At 42.2% G+C, this 18,805-nt stretch overlaps 1 protein-coding gene across 1 annotated transcript in view; it reads left to right on the forward strand.

The window, feature by feature from the left end:
* The first annotated feature begins 782 nt into the window (after positions 1-782).
* Positions 783-18,805, forward strand: part of ANKRD6 (ankyrin repeat domain 6) — a 109,046-nt gene continuing 91,023 nt past the window's right edge. Inside the window, exons 1-2 of the mRNA XM_075046609.1 lie at positions 783-864; positions 1,274-1,406. The gene's annotated coding sequence lies outside the window, so the exon portion shown is untranslated. The remainder of the gene's footprint in view (positions 865-1,273; positions 1,407-18,805) is intronic.

The following is an 18,805-nucleotide window of genomic DNA, read 5'->3' on the forward strand; positions in this document are numbered from 1 at the left end:
CTTCTTCAGATCCCGCTTTTATCATTTTACTCAGCCTACTCACACAAACTCCCTTCTCCTGTACCGGTGCCTGCAGATGGTCCCGTCTAACTTGCCTCCCTCCCAGTTTGTGAATTACCGGCATGCCCGCGTAACTGCCCACGCGTACACATCACTTTGGTGAACCGAAGGTCCCTGGGACGTTGCAGTAGCTGAGGCGGTGAGCAGGCCCAGCGAGCTTTCCAGTCGGGCCTCTTCGACCTTCTCAGCCCAGACTTCAAAGCCCGCTGCCTGGCTCCCTGCTGGAGGGAAAGGCATCCGGCTTCCCCCAAATTGCTTCTGTGGCGCTTCTGCTCCTACGCGAACCCTCATCAGCTTCCACAGTCAAGTTGCAAAGGCGCTTCGGCTCAGGAGAGCGCCCAGCTCTGCAGGACCCTCGCTCCGGCCAGAGCCCGGCCTTCCCGCCCAGCGGCGGGCAGCCCGCCCGGCCGGAGGCCGGCCTGGGGACCGCCACCTCCCTCCGCGCCCGCAGTAGCCCACCCCTGCCCGCCGTCGGCTCCGCTGCCCGCGCCGGTGCCAGGTAGGGGAGGACGGCGGCCCCACGCCTCCACGCGCGACCCTCCCCCTTTCCTCGGTGGGGAACGGCCGCGCGGGGGCCGGGAGACCCGTCCTGTCACGGCCCCGAGGCGGCGGCCCGGGCTCGGCGGGGCGGGTTGGCGGGGCGCTGCCCGCCCGCCCACCGCGGCCGCTGGGTGTCGCCCTCGCAGCGGGGACGGCGGCGGCGGCGGCGGCGGCGCCACCTCCGGGGCAGCCCGGCCCGGCGGCGGAGGCGCCGTGGGAGACGGTGGGGCTGTGCCCGGCCCCGCGCCCGACGGGGGAGCGCAGGTGAGCGGGGCGCCGCCGGCGCGCGTGGGTCGCCGGGCGCAGACCCGCGCCCACCCGCCGGGTTTGCCTGTGGCTGCGGTGAGGCGGGGGAGCGCGTCGTGGCGGGCGGCGGCGGGCCGGGGCCGGGCGGGGGGGCGGACAGCCGGTCGCGGAGGTGGCGTGGCTGTGGCGGGGCCGCAGCTGGGTACGGGCCCTGCAAAATCGGTGCTCAGTGCCCGAGTAAGTAAAGTGTTTCCTTATTACGGCCCCGGCGTAGGGTCCGGGGAGGGAAGCCCCCCTTTCGTGCACGCGCGAACTCAACTCTCCGGGCTGCCGCATAGGTACGGGAGCCTGTACCCACTCAGGGGTTTAGTTGCAGGTGTGGGGGGTAGCAACGAGGAGCCTTGACGCTCGTGTTCCAACTTTTAAGGCCGTGTCTGATGAGAAATGGAAATCTGGCTCGAAGTCATCCTTCCTGTTGTTGACATCACCTGAAAACTCCACTGAAAATATTTCCACTAGTTTACTGCAAACATCAGCTTCCCCTGAGGTCTCAACACCTTGTGAGTATACGCTGGCTGGTGGTAGAGCTCTCTGGTTTTAGAAATCCATGGCTACGGTGTGTAATTGTTCTGCAGTGTTCATTTTATTGCAAGCATTAATAAAGGGCTTACCATGCCCTGGGGCGTTGTGTGCATTACAGCATAGGCTGTAGACAGCGCTCTGTTTTTTTAAAAGGCATAACCAATATCTTCGTATTTTTATAATTATGTGTGAAGTGATTATTTGGGTTTCCGTTTGGTATTTCTGCAGTATGCGTGACCAAAAGGACATGTTGCCTGCTACTGAATACATTTCATTCACAGGGAAAAAGCTGAGGGGGGTAGAAAGTGTCTTCCTGGCAGGTGGATCAGGGAATCTTCCCCCTGTGAGTTGTTAAATTAACTTAGAACGGCCTACCAGTGTTAAAGGAGCAATCTCTTGGGAAGAAAAGTAAATCTGCCTCTGTTCAAAGATGGAAAAATGTAGCAAAGACTAAATTCTTATGCAGCATTAGTTAGGCATGATCCAAATCCTCTAGTAGGACTGTTTGAGCGTATGGCTTATTCTGAGGAGAATGTTATTTACTTAACTTGCTTGCTTTCAACATGATGGGTCCAGGTATGCAGCTAGTTTTATAACAACTTATTTTGGCAGGCTCAAGTTCCAAGTATTGTGTAATCTTCGTTCTCTAGATACTTGGAAAACAAAGTGTTTCTGGAGATGTAGGATTACATGCAAGATCTGCAGTTGCGTTGCAGACCACAAGACATAGCGTAATGACACCAATTCAGAAGTTCATAATAATGTCTGAGCAGAAAACACTAGTTACATCCACTACATGTACCAAAACTAGAGTTGGCTGACTACAAAAAGTATTAGGCACCTGCCTGTAGATTTTGGTGAGAGGTTAAGGTCTATAAAAATCCTTGTTTAGATGCCTGGTATGTAGATCATGTATTCCTGTTTGTGTCAGTGAGTAACTATTAGTCTGTGAGAGTGGATGGGGGTTCTGCAACAATAGTAATCTCATTGCTTCTCTCCCTGTTGTTTGTTTGAAAAGAAACTGTAATAAAATTCAAAAGTGGCTTTGTGATAGTACTCGGTTGGGAAAGTTTTCACTTTCCCCTACTTCTTGATGTTTACCCAGACAGTGCTATCAACCTCAGGTAGGAGACTGGCTTTGAACACTAGAAATGAAGTGATCAGTAAATGATTGGTAAAAATAAAGTGATCATCCAGGTGCTTTTCTTGAAGGTTTCTGCAGAGCTCTCTTCTTTTTTGGGGAACAGAAACTGTGGGAAGCTGGCTCTGCAAATAGCGCTCCAATGTTTGCTGATGTAATGTAGTTGCAGCACCAGGCTTAGCATCCTGCTCTGTCACAGGTGGCATGTTCTGGAGTTCAGATTGTCAAATTTACTATGTTCTTGGACTCGATGAGATCAATGATATCTTAAGAAATCAGGTGCTTGTAGGGTGTGGTAATGAGCGATTGAGCCTCAAGCTGCATTTCTCCATCTGTCTTAAGCTTCACCTCTGCTTGACTTTCCCAGTGAGTCATTTTGTGATGTAAGAAAAAAACCTGCCCCTTACTCTCTAAATCTGTATAATAGGACTAACAATATTTATCTATTTGGATGGGTGGCATGACGATGAATGTTTGTAAAGCACTTTTAGGTTCTTAAATTAATTATACCATCTGACAATTATGTTTTATTTATTTATTCTCTTTAGTTTCAGATTTGCGATTCCTCTTTTTCCCTCAACAGTTAAGACATTGGATGAACTTCCAGAGAACTCATAGTCATATTTTTTCTTAGAGATACATCAGTGTAACATGTCACTAGTGGAAGTATTTTATTTAAAACCACAAACGAGGTACCATATTTCACTGGCAAGATTGGCCTAGGGAGATATTTGTCAAAGACACAAATGAATTGTAATTGCTTTGGGCAAATAAAAAATTGAACTAAGTCATTTTAGCTCCTTTTGTTTATTAAGGAATGAAATATGTGACTTCTTCAAAAATCATCCAACCAACAATAGGAGGTGTAGAGCTGCACTTTGGAAAGACCTCAGTCTGTAACAGTATAGCAAGGGGCTAATTTTCTTCCCTGCCTCCTATCCAGCTATTTTGACCCCCAAAATCTCCAGAATAATTTCTGAATACAGTAATAGCAAATATTCTTGCATGCCATCGCTAAGACCCTCTAGGAAGAGCTTAGTTACTTCTGTCTTGATTACTCCACTCCCTGTTAGCAGGTGCTGCTGGAGAAGAGTTTGTTACAGTATATTGATAACAGTTGTGTGAGAGAAGTGGAGTCCTGAAATCCCCCGTGTCTTGCTGTGACCTTTCACTGAATTATGTGTAATGGCTTCTTTCTAAACTTTTTCTTCTCCTTTTGTCTGTATTTGGTTTATCTCATGCTGCCATTCAAAAGACTACTGGGCTTGTGAAGGCAGGTGTTCAAAAGTTAGGAAGAGCCGGAATAAACGTGTGACTTCCTGGCTTATTTGTTGTGAGCTTTCAAACGCATCCATGTTGGGATGTTCTCCATGTATTGCTTCCCTGGAGGACATGATTGTACACAATACAGTGATGCTCTGTATCCAAGGTGGTGCTAGTTTGGCCATCCAAGTATTTTTCTTGTTTTCTGGAAAACGCTTGCGGTCCGATTGCAGACGTGCAGGTCTTGGCAGTGAAGCAGGGAAGGATACTGTTGCTGTGTAGTAGTTTGATACCAGGGTGAAGAATGCTATCAAAAACCAGTGACAAAATGAATAAGTGTCATTTTAGGATATGTTTTTGAGAAGTGTGTGATAAATGAAGCATTAGCTGCACAGGACTGAGATTAAAAGAAATCTAGCACATTACTACTAATAGTTAATCTGGTGTATTGAAAGACGAGGATGTCCTGTGACAACAGTCCTGTTGTGATAAATGAATCTACGTTGGGTGGCCTAACCAATACAGTACAACAACTTGAATTCTTGCGTTACCCAGTTGTGGAGGGGTTGTCTTGGTAGCCCCAAGGATGTAGTTCTGATGCAATATTGAGTGCATAGCTAGCTCACGATATGGTGCAGGACTGTAGATTGCTGACTTGTTCTTGCACGATTTTACTTTTGACCCTTTGTCAGTGATCCTGCTGTGTGGCATGAAATTCAAGGTCTTTGCAATCAACAGGAAGACTCTGTCTTACTGCCAGCACTCACGTGTTCCTGCCTGCTGTGCTGTGGCTCTCTCCTTCCCCCTCCCCAGACCCTCTGCAGGTCCTCCAAACCCTAGCTGCATCTCGGCCAAGCCACGGCTGTGGGGGAAGCTGGCTGTGATTAGGGATGGGATTTGGGCATGTCTGTGGGAAGTGGTGATTGGAAGTATCTGGTGTGGATGCCAGGTGGAGGGTACTGGGGTTATGGGGTAGCTGGGGTATGATGTGCTGAGCGTGGGCACCCTAGTAGGTTTGCCTTAATCCTGAATAAAAATGTATTTGGCCCTATGTCAGAAGCCTAAGCTTTTTTATCTTATGTTGCATATATGCATATGTGGAGTACTTATCAAATAATGAAATCATACCTCCTTCAAATCCTGGTTTAAAACAAGCTGCTTCTAACAGTCTATCCCTTACCTTCCTTTTCTCTCTCCTGACTTGCCTTCTTCCCCACCTAAACGCCATCCGTTTTTGTGAAGTGAGCCACTGAAGATAAAGTTTTTGGGTGCATGACATGGCATGGTGCTGGATGAAAACATTTTCATCTGCATTGTGGAAAATGCATTTGGATTTGATGGAAATTAATTCCATGAGAGCGTGCATCTTCATTGTGTCCTCATTGCAATGGGATCATTTTCTTTTCCAGTTTGAGATGCCAATTGCTTTAAGCCAGTCAGGAATATCTTCTGTTGGTTTTAACAGCATCTGCAGTGTGACATCTTGGCAAGACCTGTTGCTAGTCTATTTATATTGTGCTGATACACTTCTAAGTCAAAATTCCCTAAGTTGTCTCAGATGGGTCAGTCACTGAGGAAAGTGCCAGCTTTATAAAAGCACCATGAATGTATGGTAATCTTTTATCAGTTCAATCATTCTAGGTGTGTTTTACTTTTATGAGGACTTTGATGTCTATACATGCACTACAGTTGCAGAAATTGCAGCTGGTTCAGAGTCTTGAGCAGGACATGATCTTTTCACCGTATCACTACTGTCACAAATAATTGCACTAATATCTGCAAGACATACCCATTGCTTAAGCCAGTTCATTAGTACATTGTAAAGCTTACATATGAGTAATTTTCCTTCATTTTCTTTCTGACCACTTTTGTGATTAGACTGTGTCTGGCTGAAGTCTTTTGAGAGGATTTAGGGATGCAGGGACGGGGGTTGTGTTTCTTCTGGCTGTGGAATTATCTGCCTACCATCTGCAGTCTTTCATTGACATTATTGTTCTGGTTTAAATCCAGATTTTGAAAATACAGCACTTTCTTATCGTTTTGTTTTTTCCAGACTTTACAGCAGCTTCTGAATGCTTGCAAGTATGTTTTTTTTCATAGCTTTTCGCAGCTTCTGTGTAAAATCAGGCCACGCTCTTTCCGTGTGCTCTTTTTTTTCTCTAAATAGAAGTGGTATTGGTCTTAGATCTTTACATTCTTCCTCTTTTGTTATAATGTGATTTAAGTTCAGCCTTTGACTAGCCCCCAGGATCTAAAATTTGCATGTATGGAAGCACAAGAATTTTGGATAGATTTCTGTTGGCAACAAAACTGCTGAAGTATCTGTCTTCAGTGCTATGTTTTTTCATTGAAGAGTGCTGGAAGATGGAGTTGGAGACAGACGTCACAGCAGATGCTGACCAGCTTGTTTTTTCATTTCAGAGTCTGAAGCTAGTTAGAATAAGAATAAATGTTATGCTTTAACTTGTTTCATGTTATCATTTTTGTGTGCTGTCATATGGTGCCCTACAGGTAAATATGAGTCTCTGCCCAAAAAACTTGGTAGCATGGAAAAAGCTTAGAAGCAAGATGTAGTTGGAAATTGTTTTTCCTCCCACCCCTGTGTTCGCTGCCTGCAACTTTCACAGTTTTAGGTTCTCTTGGAGATGCTGAATTCCAGTCTCTGGACTTGTCAGGATTATGTCAGATGCCCTCCCAGAAAAGAGGTTGTGGAGGATCACATGTTCCAGCCCTTGAACAGACATAAATTTGCTTCAGCACAGGAGATGGTGCCCCAGTTTTCATGTGTGATGATTTCTTCCAGAGGTGTGCTAGGTTCCTCCAGGAACAGCTGTTCAGTAGGGTTGACTGCCCTGCATTAGCGCAGCTATGATTTAAGTCTATCAATATGAATTGGAGACTCTAGTGTGGTGTAAGCTGAAGCATGAATTTAAAGTACAGTATTTTATTAATGAACAATCAGCTGCTAAGTTGGCACCGTAAGATTACACTTAACCAGTTTGGGGAAGCCCGGGTTTAAGAAATCCTGACCTGGCATGCACTGGGGGAGGCCACCATCCATTTCACTTTCTCTGATGTCTTGATGGGCAAGTGGAGACGCCTCTGCAGATGGATAGCTTAGTTACCAGTATGCCTGATAAAGCAGAACTGGATTTGGTGTGAGCGAGGACAGCTCAGTCAAGAGAGGGCATTGATGTTAGCTGCCTTAGTTGCTACTAGCCTCCAAATAAGCAAGAGCAAATCTAATTTATTTAAATCTAATAACACAAAGAGTTTTCAAAGACTTACCAAGTGATATAGATGCTTTTGACATAGCTTGGAAAAACAGTGCCTAAAGTTAGCTGCTTCTCTGTGTGGCCATCTTCATGAATCACATTATTTCAGTCAACTTGAAGGCAGGGAGAGGTGGACATCTCTCGCTTACTAGAACGGGACTGTCCATCTAGGGAGATATCTTTCAGTTCTTTCTCCAGCGGTTCTGGTGGACTGAACTTTGTTCAGTTCTGGTGGCCAGCGGCTGAGCAAGTCACCTGCCTGCAGGTATGGTGAGCCTGGTTTGGAAGTGTAGGTGAACGCTTCCATGGTCAGTCTGGCTAATTCTCACCTCTGTTACATAGGTTGCATTTCATTTGCAGGGACAGATGGCATATATTGCCCTTAATGCCTTTTACTCTTTTTAAGGCATCCATGTCAGTGACTCTCTCAATATGTGGAAGGAACATGAGTGAGTGGGAAACAGGCTGAGAAAACCAGAGGAGGAAGGCTAGGAAAACCCCAGCTTGAAAATTGCTTTATGAGAAGAAGAGGCATTTCTTCTTACTTGTTTTGAGCCTGAGATCTGCTGGCTTAATCTGATGCCTTCTAGTATTTCTGCAACCTGATTTTTCTCCACTTAATTATGTCCTGCCCTTGGCTTATGTTACCCTTCCTTGAAACTTTTCTAGTTTTGCTAAATCTTTTCTGAGAAGAGAGGGCCAGAGTTTCAACTTCCAGGATGCAGTTGAACTTTTTAGACAGTTGAATAAAGGTGCTTTTAGTTGTATTCTCTGCAGTAATAATTTTTAGCACTCTCCCTGCTTTTTAACTGTGCTAATGCTATCATAAGAACAATCCACTATAAATCCAAGATCTCATTCCTGAATCATCCAGACCCCATCATTAAGCATATGAAGTTGAGCTGGTTTTTCCCGCCATGGATACCAGTCTGTGTTTAAATGGTATTGAATTCTGCCATCTGCTTTACTGGCTGGTTATTTGGTGTTATTAAGTCCTCCTGTAACTCTTTGCAGTCAGCACTTGCCTTTATCCTGAATAATGTAGTATTATCAGTGAGATCTGTCATTTAACTGTTGTAATCTTTCCCTGTCCCCCTGTGATTTGTCAGTGGGTATGTTGAACACAATATATTCTTAATGCAGATGGCCGTGGGGCTGCAATGTTAGAGTCCCTCCACTATGAAGACTGACTGCTTTTTCCTTGTACCATTAAATAAATGGTACAAGCTGGTTCTCTATACAGATGAGGACTTTTCCTGTTATCCCATAGCTACCTAGTTTTTACAATATTGATTTTTTTTTTTTTAAGCAGCCTTCCTTCCTTTGAGGGGAATCTTTGGGGATTGCACATGAGTTAGCATGGCCTGAGTGATAATTTTACATCAGCAAAGCTGTGGTAATAGGCTATGTGCAAACTTACCACAAATGTGAAGTAGCTTAATTTAAACATCTTTCTTGTGTCCAAACAATCAGCATTCAGCTCTAAGTAGTCTACATTACAATCACATCCCAGCTTGCTTCATAAAATTTTAAGTTTCGGTATTCTGTTTGGGATTTAGTTTTGGTCAAAGAGCGCCCTGTGTGAATTTGTTTGACAGGTCTCAAATAAAAAATATTTAGAGTAACTCACTTCTGCTTCTTCTTCTTCCTACTTGTCAGACCAGGTTGACTGTTTCTACATTTAGGCCTCCCTTGCTTATTCAGAAAGTATCTAGTCCTTTCTCAATGAGGATTTTAGACTTTGTTTATCTGGAAGCAAGATGGGACCTAACGTGAAAAGTGAATGGCAGAATTAAAAGAGTGGTATGAATATTTGCACCAAGTAGCATGCCACACCAGTAAGTCAAAGCAGAATTCGTAGGTATAAGCTCTGGTCCTTGGCAGAGTTTCTTAATTGAAAGAAACTGTTTTTAAAAATTATTCCCAGATTCATTGTGTGCCTACAGGAGTAACTTAAGTAGGAAAAAACCAAACCCCAACTAATTTCTGCCTCCTCTCAGTTCCCCCTTATCCCTGCCCGCCAACACATGTGCTTGAGAAGTTTAAAATCAAACTTCTAGCTTCCACACTCCATTACTCTTTCAGAGAACCTAGCCTTTCATGTCTGTAACTGTGCAGACATACAAATGAAGATGTTGCTGCTTCAGTTATTAGAATCATGTCAGGTTTTTCTTCTTTTTGTTTTTAATCCTCAAAGTGGAACACTTGGCACGGAAGCTAGAAGCATGTTTTATTCAAAATCTATAATCCAGAATTTGGATGTACATATTTTCAGCGTTTAAGAATAATTATTTTTGAAATATTGTATTAATATGAATTTGCTTATGTATCATACGTAGTTTGTATATCCAGCAAGTATCTGAATATAATTACATGGGATGAGCTGGTTTTGGTAACACACAGGCAAACCAAGAAAACAGGTAGTGATGCATTCAGTAGAACTGAATACAGCACTTTAAAAAAAACATATTAAAGGTTTATTTGTTCTCCTTCTCATAATTTGGAATTAAGAATCTCTCCTTGACTAAGGTGAAGTAAGTGTTGAACGATTCATTAAGCTGTGGTGTAAAGCCAGTTTTACCTGGGACCTTGTCTCAGTGTTTCCCAGAGATGGAACAAAGAGTGTCAGTGAAATGGAGATCTTGCTCTGTCTTTCAGTCCTCTGTAGCTCTCATGAAACACGCAGTTACTCTGCCTTGGTGGAAAAAACACTAAATGCACTTTTCAAGTAAGCTAAGCCAGGGAGGGTTAGCAGAGTAAAGTGATACTGCGATGGAATTTCTCAGCACACTATTAAATGTGTGCTACAGTGTTTCACATTAAGATGATGGATTTTCCTATCATTCTAGGGAGCTGTATACTGTCATTCTCCCCAGAATACTAAGATTTTGAAATGCATTAACCATACAGGCAGTGTCTCAGTCTGATTGTTATTGATAAATTCACATTTTAAATTTTAATATAGCAGGCAAGCATCTGTTGCATGTCTGTGCTTTTTACTTGTAAAAAACAAACAGAACCTTACTTGATTAGTTCTCATGCTTCAGCTTTTGAGTATGAATATTCACTCTTCTGCTAACAGAGAAGTTTCTCATGGTTTGTGTATCTTAAACTTACTAGTTCTCCAAATATATGTGGTCTTTTGAGAAAAACAGGATAGTGCAAAAGTGTCTGTAATGCAAAAGTTAGCAGACTTTACCTAGTACCATTAAAAAATCACTTCTAATATGCTCTGTAAATGGGATTTTCAGGCCTTGCTTAATTGAAGATCAAGAATAAAATGATACTAAAATAATTAACCTTCTTTTAAAAAAATTCTCTTGGTTATACTTTAATAATAGTATTGCCCATAGAGAGGTAATTATCAACAACTTGTGTGTAGTAAAATTATAATTAGTTTACTGTATTAAATCTCAGAAGAGTAGACCTGAAAAACAAAACCTTCAACTAGTCTTTGCATTATTAGATGGTTTAAAGATGGATGCCTATTATCCTGGGCTTTTTGAAAATTAATTTTTATGCTGTATTTTGTAACAGTAAAGCTGGATCAAAACGTGATTTCCCTGTGTGTGTGACTGATCTCATTTAATTCAGTGACTGTTTATGTGAATAAGACTCAAAGAATGTGGCTTTGTATGAGAAACATCCTCCCAGAGGGAGCTATTGAGGGCTTACACTTAATATAAAAATCCTCCAAACAAACAGGAAAAAAAAAAGAAAACCGATGTTTGTGTTTCCTTGTCTCATATAATAATTTTCAGTGAAGTTTCATATTGCATGAAATTAAATCTGTAGCCAAGATGATATGATATTGGACAATTTTATAATTCAGCATGCAGGTCTGTGCTGTTGAAACAATAGGCTGAGTGTTTTAAGGTGCAGATAGCCTGACTAAAATAACGTGTGTTGCAAAAGAAGTTGCAGTACATTTTCAATAGAGAACATTCAGCAGAGAGATACTTGTCAACTCTGCATGGTATGTTACAGTCATGGGAGTAGTTAACAAGATAAAGAAAATCTCAGCTTGCTTTCTGTTTACAAAACTGGCCTTTCTGGAAGGACTGGAAAACAAGAATACAAATATATAATATGTTTGCCTTCTCTTTCTTCCTCTCCTTTCTGCCTCCCTGTATTGAGCCAAAAAGAAGTGGGAAGACTAACTGTAAGAAAACGTCAGTAGCGTAAGTCCTCCCCTTCCTTATTTTTCTCTCTCTCTTTTATACGCTATTGAGAGCTGATGGTTGTGTGGCAACGCAGCTCCTGTGATAAGGTATGATTCAGTCCTGTAGTGCCGACAGAGCAAAACTGTGGTGTAACTCTTCCTTAATCATGTTGCAGTAGCCACAAGTCCAGCGAAGGATTGGCATAGTTCATGAGTGAAGTTTGACCTTGTCGTCACTGAAATGCCAACACGTTTTATTTATTTATTATTTATCTACTTATTTATTATTATGGCCATATTAGGCCACTCTTGTGGTTATAAGGTAATGAAGATATCCTCAACCTTTTCTCCATTTCATTTTCCCATGCAAAATTCCTCTTCATCTTGTGCCACTTCCAAAAGCTTCTCTGTATTGTTCTCACCTTTATCTTCTCCCCTCTTTGTCCTAGACATACTCTTGCATCCTTGATCTGAGAATCATCTGTTTTTCTTTGATCTGTTCCTCATCCCTTACAAATCTCCTGTTGTTTTTCTAGTTGTGCTCCCGACAGTGGTTAATGAGTGCTGAGTCATCACTTTGAACCCAGACGAGCTATGAATAGAGAAAAAGGTAGTTTAACAAACCTTTAAAAAAGAATTTGTGAGTGAAAAAGGATCTGTGGCCCTCTCCCATGCTCTTCCAGGTGCTCTTTACCAGATTGGTTGTTGTGACATGTCTTCTGAGGCTTTTTAAAAGCTCTGTGTTTGGGATTTTCTTCCTCATCCTCTCTTCTAGGATTTATCTGTCTCAGTTTGCAATCTCATTTTTTCTGCTTTCACTTCAACTTTAGTAACGTTTGGGTCTTGGAGCATATTTTTCCATCTCTGACTTCTTTCAACTCTGTCTACTCCAACATCAGCAGCTCGTGGACTTTTCTGGTTGCGCTTCCAGTCCTTAGCAGTGCAGTGTTTTTTTGATAACACTGGTCTACTGTGTTTCTTGGTAGGAGTGACGGTGAAGCATCTGCCTTCCACTGATACTCTGTAATTACCTAGGGGTAAAGTTATGCTATTCCTTTCTGTTGTGGGAAAGGCTTCAGAAAACCTTCAGACTGATACAGGACATAAACCACGCATATGTTCCCTCCCTGTAATTTGCAAGTCTCATGCATGTGCTTTGCAGACTTTTTGAAAGGATATGTTTCTCCTGGTTCATGACAACCACCCTGATGGGTGATTTGCTACACCAAAGCAGATTATTCACTGACTTAAAAAATAAGAGTGAACTGATTTTTCAGGTAGTAATTGCCAAGTTTATCTCTCTGTATACGATAATTCCCATGGTGGTATTCTGTCTTTGCAGCTTTAGCGATAAACCCTGTTGCAGTTTTAATTCTTCTTCTTCTTTGCATTAACTGTATTATCTTTTTGTTTCAGTAATAAAACCGTTAGGAACTACAAATCCAAATGTAACCCTGTTGTACTTATCACGGTCATGGCAGTCACTATTAGGTCCTTTAGGCTGATGCATTAAAAAACTCACTGGCAAAACGAATGTATAAGAGGAGCAGAATCATGGAGTTTCAGAATAATGCCCCTGTTCTCGACTACCTGTGTTTATTTTACAACTTGTAAAGTACCAACAAGAACATTGTGCAAGACAGATCTGAGCATCACAGCATAGCATCCTTGGATATCAACAGCTGATGAGGAAAATGAACTTTGATATGCCTATTAGAATTATTGATTTAGTTGTGTTTGCTGCAGAGAAATTGCCTTACTTTGGATTGGGTCGGATATCCTCAGACATGCATGGAGGAGAACATTGCTGCTGTACCATTTCTCCTTCAATAGTTAAACAGCTTAGGACGAATTGAGGGAGTGGAGTGGTTAGGCTGTGTATGGGAACACTCTTGTCTGGTCCTTGTTTATCTGGTGGTTGTGTCTTTGTTTTGTCAAGAGAATAAATGCTTGAATATATCTTTACAAATTTCTGATTTCTAACATAGCTACCCAGTTTATTCATCTTGATATGCTTTACTAAAAATCATAATCTGTACTGTGTAAGTCACTGAATGTATTTTAGATGGATCACAGAATCACAGAGTGGTTGGGGTTAGAAGGGACCTTTGGAGGTCTGGGAGGGCCACCTAGAGCCAGTTGCCTGGGTTACTTAGTTTCTTTGCAGAGTTTTTGCATTGGTGTTATATATCTAAATGTTTGAATGTTCTGTATCTTAAAAGGAATTAATGCACCCCCGCATCTTAAGGCTCTGTAGTGCTTTAGAAGGATATCTTAACCTCTTTTAGGTTGAAAAATGATTGCCAGTTTTGCAATAAACAGTGCTCCATTAGGCAAGATCATATGTCAATTCTGGTACTGTACAGTCCATAAAAATTGCAGATAATGGGTACATAGATGGCTTGATTTAACAGACTGGTTCATAAGCATGGCTGAGAAGGATGGAGCTGGAGGAGGGTGGGGGAGAGATTTGTCTCAAGAAGTAATTATACAGGCAAGGTATGTTTTTTTGTGGTTTAGGGTGTTACTTAATACTTGATATCTGAAGTATTTGAATGTGAAGGAGTTGGAGAGGACTGAGACTTTGGCGAACAATTTCAGCTTTGCTGACCCCGTGCAGAAGGTGTAACAAGAGCAGGCATGGCGTGAGATGGGTCAGTGCAGCCAAAGGCCTTTTGCAGGTAATTCGTCAAACCTCTGTCAGCAAGGTTATTCACCCAATGCTGGGACCATCTTCAGAAATAAGTGTGTATTGCATAAACTAAACTTATTCCTGGACTCTCAGGTTGTAACGCCTGAGTCAGCAAATGTGTCCTACTAATATACTCAGCCTAGTACATTTTGATGAAGCAAAGATCTTGTACCAAAACACTGCTGCTGTCATTGTTGTGCAGTCTGTCCCAGCACACGCCTTTTCTCAAGCGTAACCCCTCCTTCTCCCCTCAAAATCTGCAATTGTAAAGATCCTACTGGCATGTCAGCACAGGTCTTCAGAGAACCCGTGGGGCATTTTTAATGAGAATAGCTTTAGAATTCCTGGCTTGATTTATGAAGAAAAGAAAAAAAACTAAACCCCAACACAGAAACAGGATCCTCTTACCTATTAAAATGTTTGCCTTCTACTTACTGGTGATATCAGCTTAACTTTTGCAGATGCAAATTGAATAACCAAATGTTTACCTGTTTTCCACTTAGAAGTATAGACTCTTTTCTCTGCTTAAATGCAATACAATTCCAGAGAGAGGGAAGTGGAAAGGTAAAGAACTAGAGGTCTTTGTTCTAAATTATGAAAGAAATAAACATTCAGGACTTCAGCATTGGATGTTTGCTGCAAGATTTTCCTGTAACTTGTCTGTGAAAAATAAAGCTGAAAATGTTTTTAGCAGTTTTGGTGTACTGTTCTAAGGTGGTTTTTGTAACTTGTACGAAGTGAGACGAACAAGGCAACAGGTCTTTGCTTTTAGTTCCCATTCATCAACCCAGCTGTGTTAATGTATGCATTTCATTTTTTGTTTGTTTCTGAGAAAGACTTTACATTACAGCCACAGAAATAAGGCAAGTACAATCATTCTGCATTATTTATGTTCATACATTCATAATCATAATTCATATTCATAATCATAATCATATTTACAGGTATAGAAAACCACTCCAGCCCATGCCGAGGACACCAATTACAACAGGTGCCCTAAGTCTTACCTGCATCTACTTTGCCTTGCAGAAAGTGCCAAACCTGTTCTCATTTTGCTGCACCCAGCCAGTAGACATAATTTCTCACTGTTCAGTAACAACCCCCCCCCCCCAAAAAAAAAAAAAGCTTGACTCCCAACATTCCTCTCATGTCTTAAAAATATTTGTGTAAGTCCTTGGCAAGAAGCTGACTCTGTTCCTCACCACTAGCCAGTCTGCTTCTGCTGCTTTGTATGCCTATTTCTTCCAGCACTTATTCCTGTAGTTCAAGTACCGGAGGAGGTGTGTACTGTGGTTTTAAACACCCTGAATACAAGTCCTGTGGATCGTTAACATAGGCAAGTAGTATGACAGAATGTACAGGCATGGGGTGCTGCTGGATATTTGGTTTTCCGTGGCTTTTATTTAAAACGGAAATTAAACATGAAAAACCGTAAGAAAAGAATGCTGCACTGTAAACCTTAAAGACGTCATGGTGTATATGTTACTCTGTGGGAGACATGCCTTGTGTGGGGCACAGGACAAGCAGTGACTGGGCAGGGCTCAGGAGAGGTAAGAGTATGCTTTTGTGTGGAAGCCGTGACCTGGAACCCAAGAGCAGGCTTGCGCCATCGGGAACAACGGTTGACTAATTCTGGCATATGATTTGCTTTTCAGCTTTAGCGTTATATTAACTCCTTCGGGGCAAATGTGTTCCTTTGATTTCTTACTGTGCTCCCAAACTGACACATTCATCAAAACCAGGTTCGTTTTCTGTACGTCCATTTCTTTTACTGTACTCTGTTGCATGAATTTACACTGCACATAAATCTGGAAAAAATGTGTTTCAGGATTTTTGTTTCCTCATTTTAATACCTATTACTGTGGTACTGTACTAAAGGGTTAGATCTGTGGGGAAATTTCTTTGCACTATACTAATGATGATCAGTTCACATCAGTTTAAATCCAGGGAATGGAATAATGACAAGATTTTGTCCCTCATCTGATCCTGAGCAGAATTGCCTCTGGCAGTACAGAGAAGGTATTCTTTGAGAGGATACTGGCACTCTGTTGCAAAGGCTGCCCAGATGCCAGGTCCAATACTCGATTAAGATATGTCTTGCTCCTGTTGGTTCTGCAGACTTTGTTTCAATCTCTTAATTGGTTTTTGTAAGCTTTGAATCAGAGCAAGCAAGAGCAATATTCTTCCCATAATAATGATGGTAAAACCTCCTGAAACTTCTGAAGTGAATTCCTGTGTATCCTCATCCTAGCAGGTCTGTTAGTAAATCAACATGCAGTCTAGCAAGGAGGAAACTTTTCAAGTAGAGCTTTTCCTAAGCAGATGAAAATACAGATCTGTAGGTCTCAGTTGCCAAATCTGGTTAATATAAAATCTCAAATGCCTTATAAGAGAACAGCTATAAGCCTGTTGATATAAAATTGCAAGTATTGTTCTTTTGTGTAAATAGTTTGTCAATATTACTGGAGGTACCAAAGTAGAAAAAATAGAAAGAAAACTGTGCTCACCAAGGGGACAGTCCTGCTCTGCTTGATGGTTCTGGCAGAAATTGTGTTTGCTAGGACAGGAGCAGGATCGATTCCAGATTCTTCATTTCTTTAGCCTTTGCTGCTTCCTGCTGAACTACCTTTTTTTTTTTTTTTTTTAAGTAGCCTGAAACACATTCCAGAAATGTCTGTGTGAGGGAGAAGAGTAAGAGTGCCAAGGCTGCTGATGAATAAGAGACTTTGTGATGAATCTTGTAAAATTGGATCTTTTCATTCAGAGAATGGTTATCCATTACCGAGTCTTTTGTTGCCTTCTTTTGAATCAGAAGGGAGAGGAGGAGATGTTAAGTGTTGTCCTTCACTTTGCTCTAGCCTACCTGAATTAAGACAGGGATGAATTGCTTTGACTGGGGGGGGTCGGAATGCAGAGGAAATTGATTCATCCTGTTAAATCTGAAGATGCAGCAGTGGTATTACTTCACTTCTAAAACTAACCAGTTTTGGGAAATTTAAATTTACATTCAAAGTTTGATTTGAACTATTTTGATCTGGGCTGAGAGATGATAATGAAAACTTTCAGTTTTAAAATCACTATTTTTTAAATAGACATTCAGGTCTTGTTGACTCCCAGTCCTTTGGAATAAATCCCTCTTGAAGTTGAGTGTTTTTTTCAGTTCTAAACTATTTTGCAACAATGTTGTTATTCTAAGATTTGTTTTGTTAATACATCAACTTGGAGCTTCCTACAAGGTGAATTTGAATTGCATGCGTATTTTATCCAGGCTATGTCAGAATCCCAAACATACAATTTTTCCTTGCTGAACATACCATATTTCTTACAGTTTTCCTGGTAATAACAGCTGGAGAAAAACTGGCAGTTTCTAACTTAACTAGGCGACATGTAGCGTGTGGTCAGGGCTGGAGCAGATGTGTCCCAGGAGTACACCTTGGTAAAATTATCCATCACACCTCAGATGATAGTATCGGATTACTAATAGGTGATAATTAATATGTAAACATAGATGTGTGAGCTGTCACTTCAAGAAGGGCACTTGAAGCAGTGGAGGAACTGCACGAAGGAGCTGCCTGTAGTTTGCCAGGTTAAGGAGTCCTTGCTTGTGAAAGCTTGCAGTTAGCAGAGTTGAGTCTCATAAACTTGTCTTTAAACCTTAGTTCTTCATTAGGTATGACAGCGTATCACGCAAATGTCTTTGGAATGAATCCATTATCTGAAACTCCTGTGGTGCTTGTTAACTTAAATACCTCGCGAGAGAAGTGCCTTTTAATAGTTCAGTACTTTTGCCCCTTCAATTATTGCAAGAGCTCCTGTTGTGTCCATTTGTGATGTTTCCTTCTCTCCAAGTTGAAGCGTGCAGCTCCGTTGCAGCAAACACTGCAGCGTCCTTTCAGCATTGCTGCCAGAGCCGTCAGTCTCTAGCTTCAAGGGAGCTGCCCTGTCTCCACAGATGGCTTCCAGCTTTTTGTGTTGGCTGCCGGTGCATTGGCTTGGCAGTCACAGTCATCTGGAAGAGCTTTTTAGAAGACTCTAATCCTTATTTCGTGTAAAAATCTTCTGGACAAAATGTCTAACTTGGGAATTAGGCTGCTGCTTTCCATGCTGCATCCAAGTTCTGTGTTTGACTTCTTTGTAATGTACGAGGGGTTTGGCTGGGAAGACTGTGCTGCCTCTCTGTGCTACTTGTCCTTCTGAACAGTTACAGCAGCCGGCATCCCTTCAGATCTTAGGGGGAGACCTTGTAACGCAGTGGCAAACACCTGAATCTTTTGAGTGCTGGGGGAACCTGCCCTGGCAGGGCGCTTGTTGGGGACTGTAGCAAGACACGTGGCTCGATGAGACCTCCGTCCCTCCTTTTCCCTCCCTCCCCAAGCAAGAAAGGAGAGAAACCATAAGGAAGCGCAAAAGGATTCAAAGGCAAGGCAGCCTCTTCTCCCCATATCTGTGAGGGTAGCACCTGATAGCCCATGCCACCAGCTGTACCTAATGCCGAGGTGCACTGATGCCTTTTCCCTTCTCCCTGCGTACCAAAGATGTCAGATGCACTCTTTGCCCTCCCTGATGGTTTTGTTGTGGCAGGGCATACCAGGAACGTAGTCCCTCTGAAGAGCTCTTCGTGTTTATGGGGATAGTGCAGGTCTGCCAGGCTCATGCAGCACAGATGAGTAAGTAGTATATGGTGAACCTGCTCCTGATTTCTAGCCTTATGGTTTTCTGCATGAAACCTTGTAGACTGATGTGGAGGGGAGAAGACAAGCATGTTCCTCTTCAGAACGCTTTCTGTGACTAGTTTTATCCTCCACCCTGCAAAAGCTGGTATAACAGGCATAAAGCATTTTTAA

The sequence above is a fragment of the Buteo buteo genome, chromosome 15, assembly GCF_964188355.1.
Source record: "Buteo buteo chromosome 15, bButBut1.hap1.1, whole genome shotgun sequence".
Classification (NCBI taxonomy): domain Eukaryota; kingdom Metazoa; phylum Chordata; class Aves; order Accipitriformes; family Accipitridae; genus Buteo; species Buteo buteo.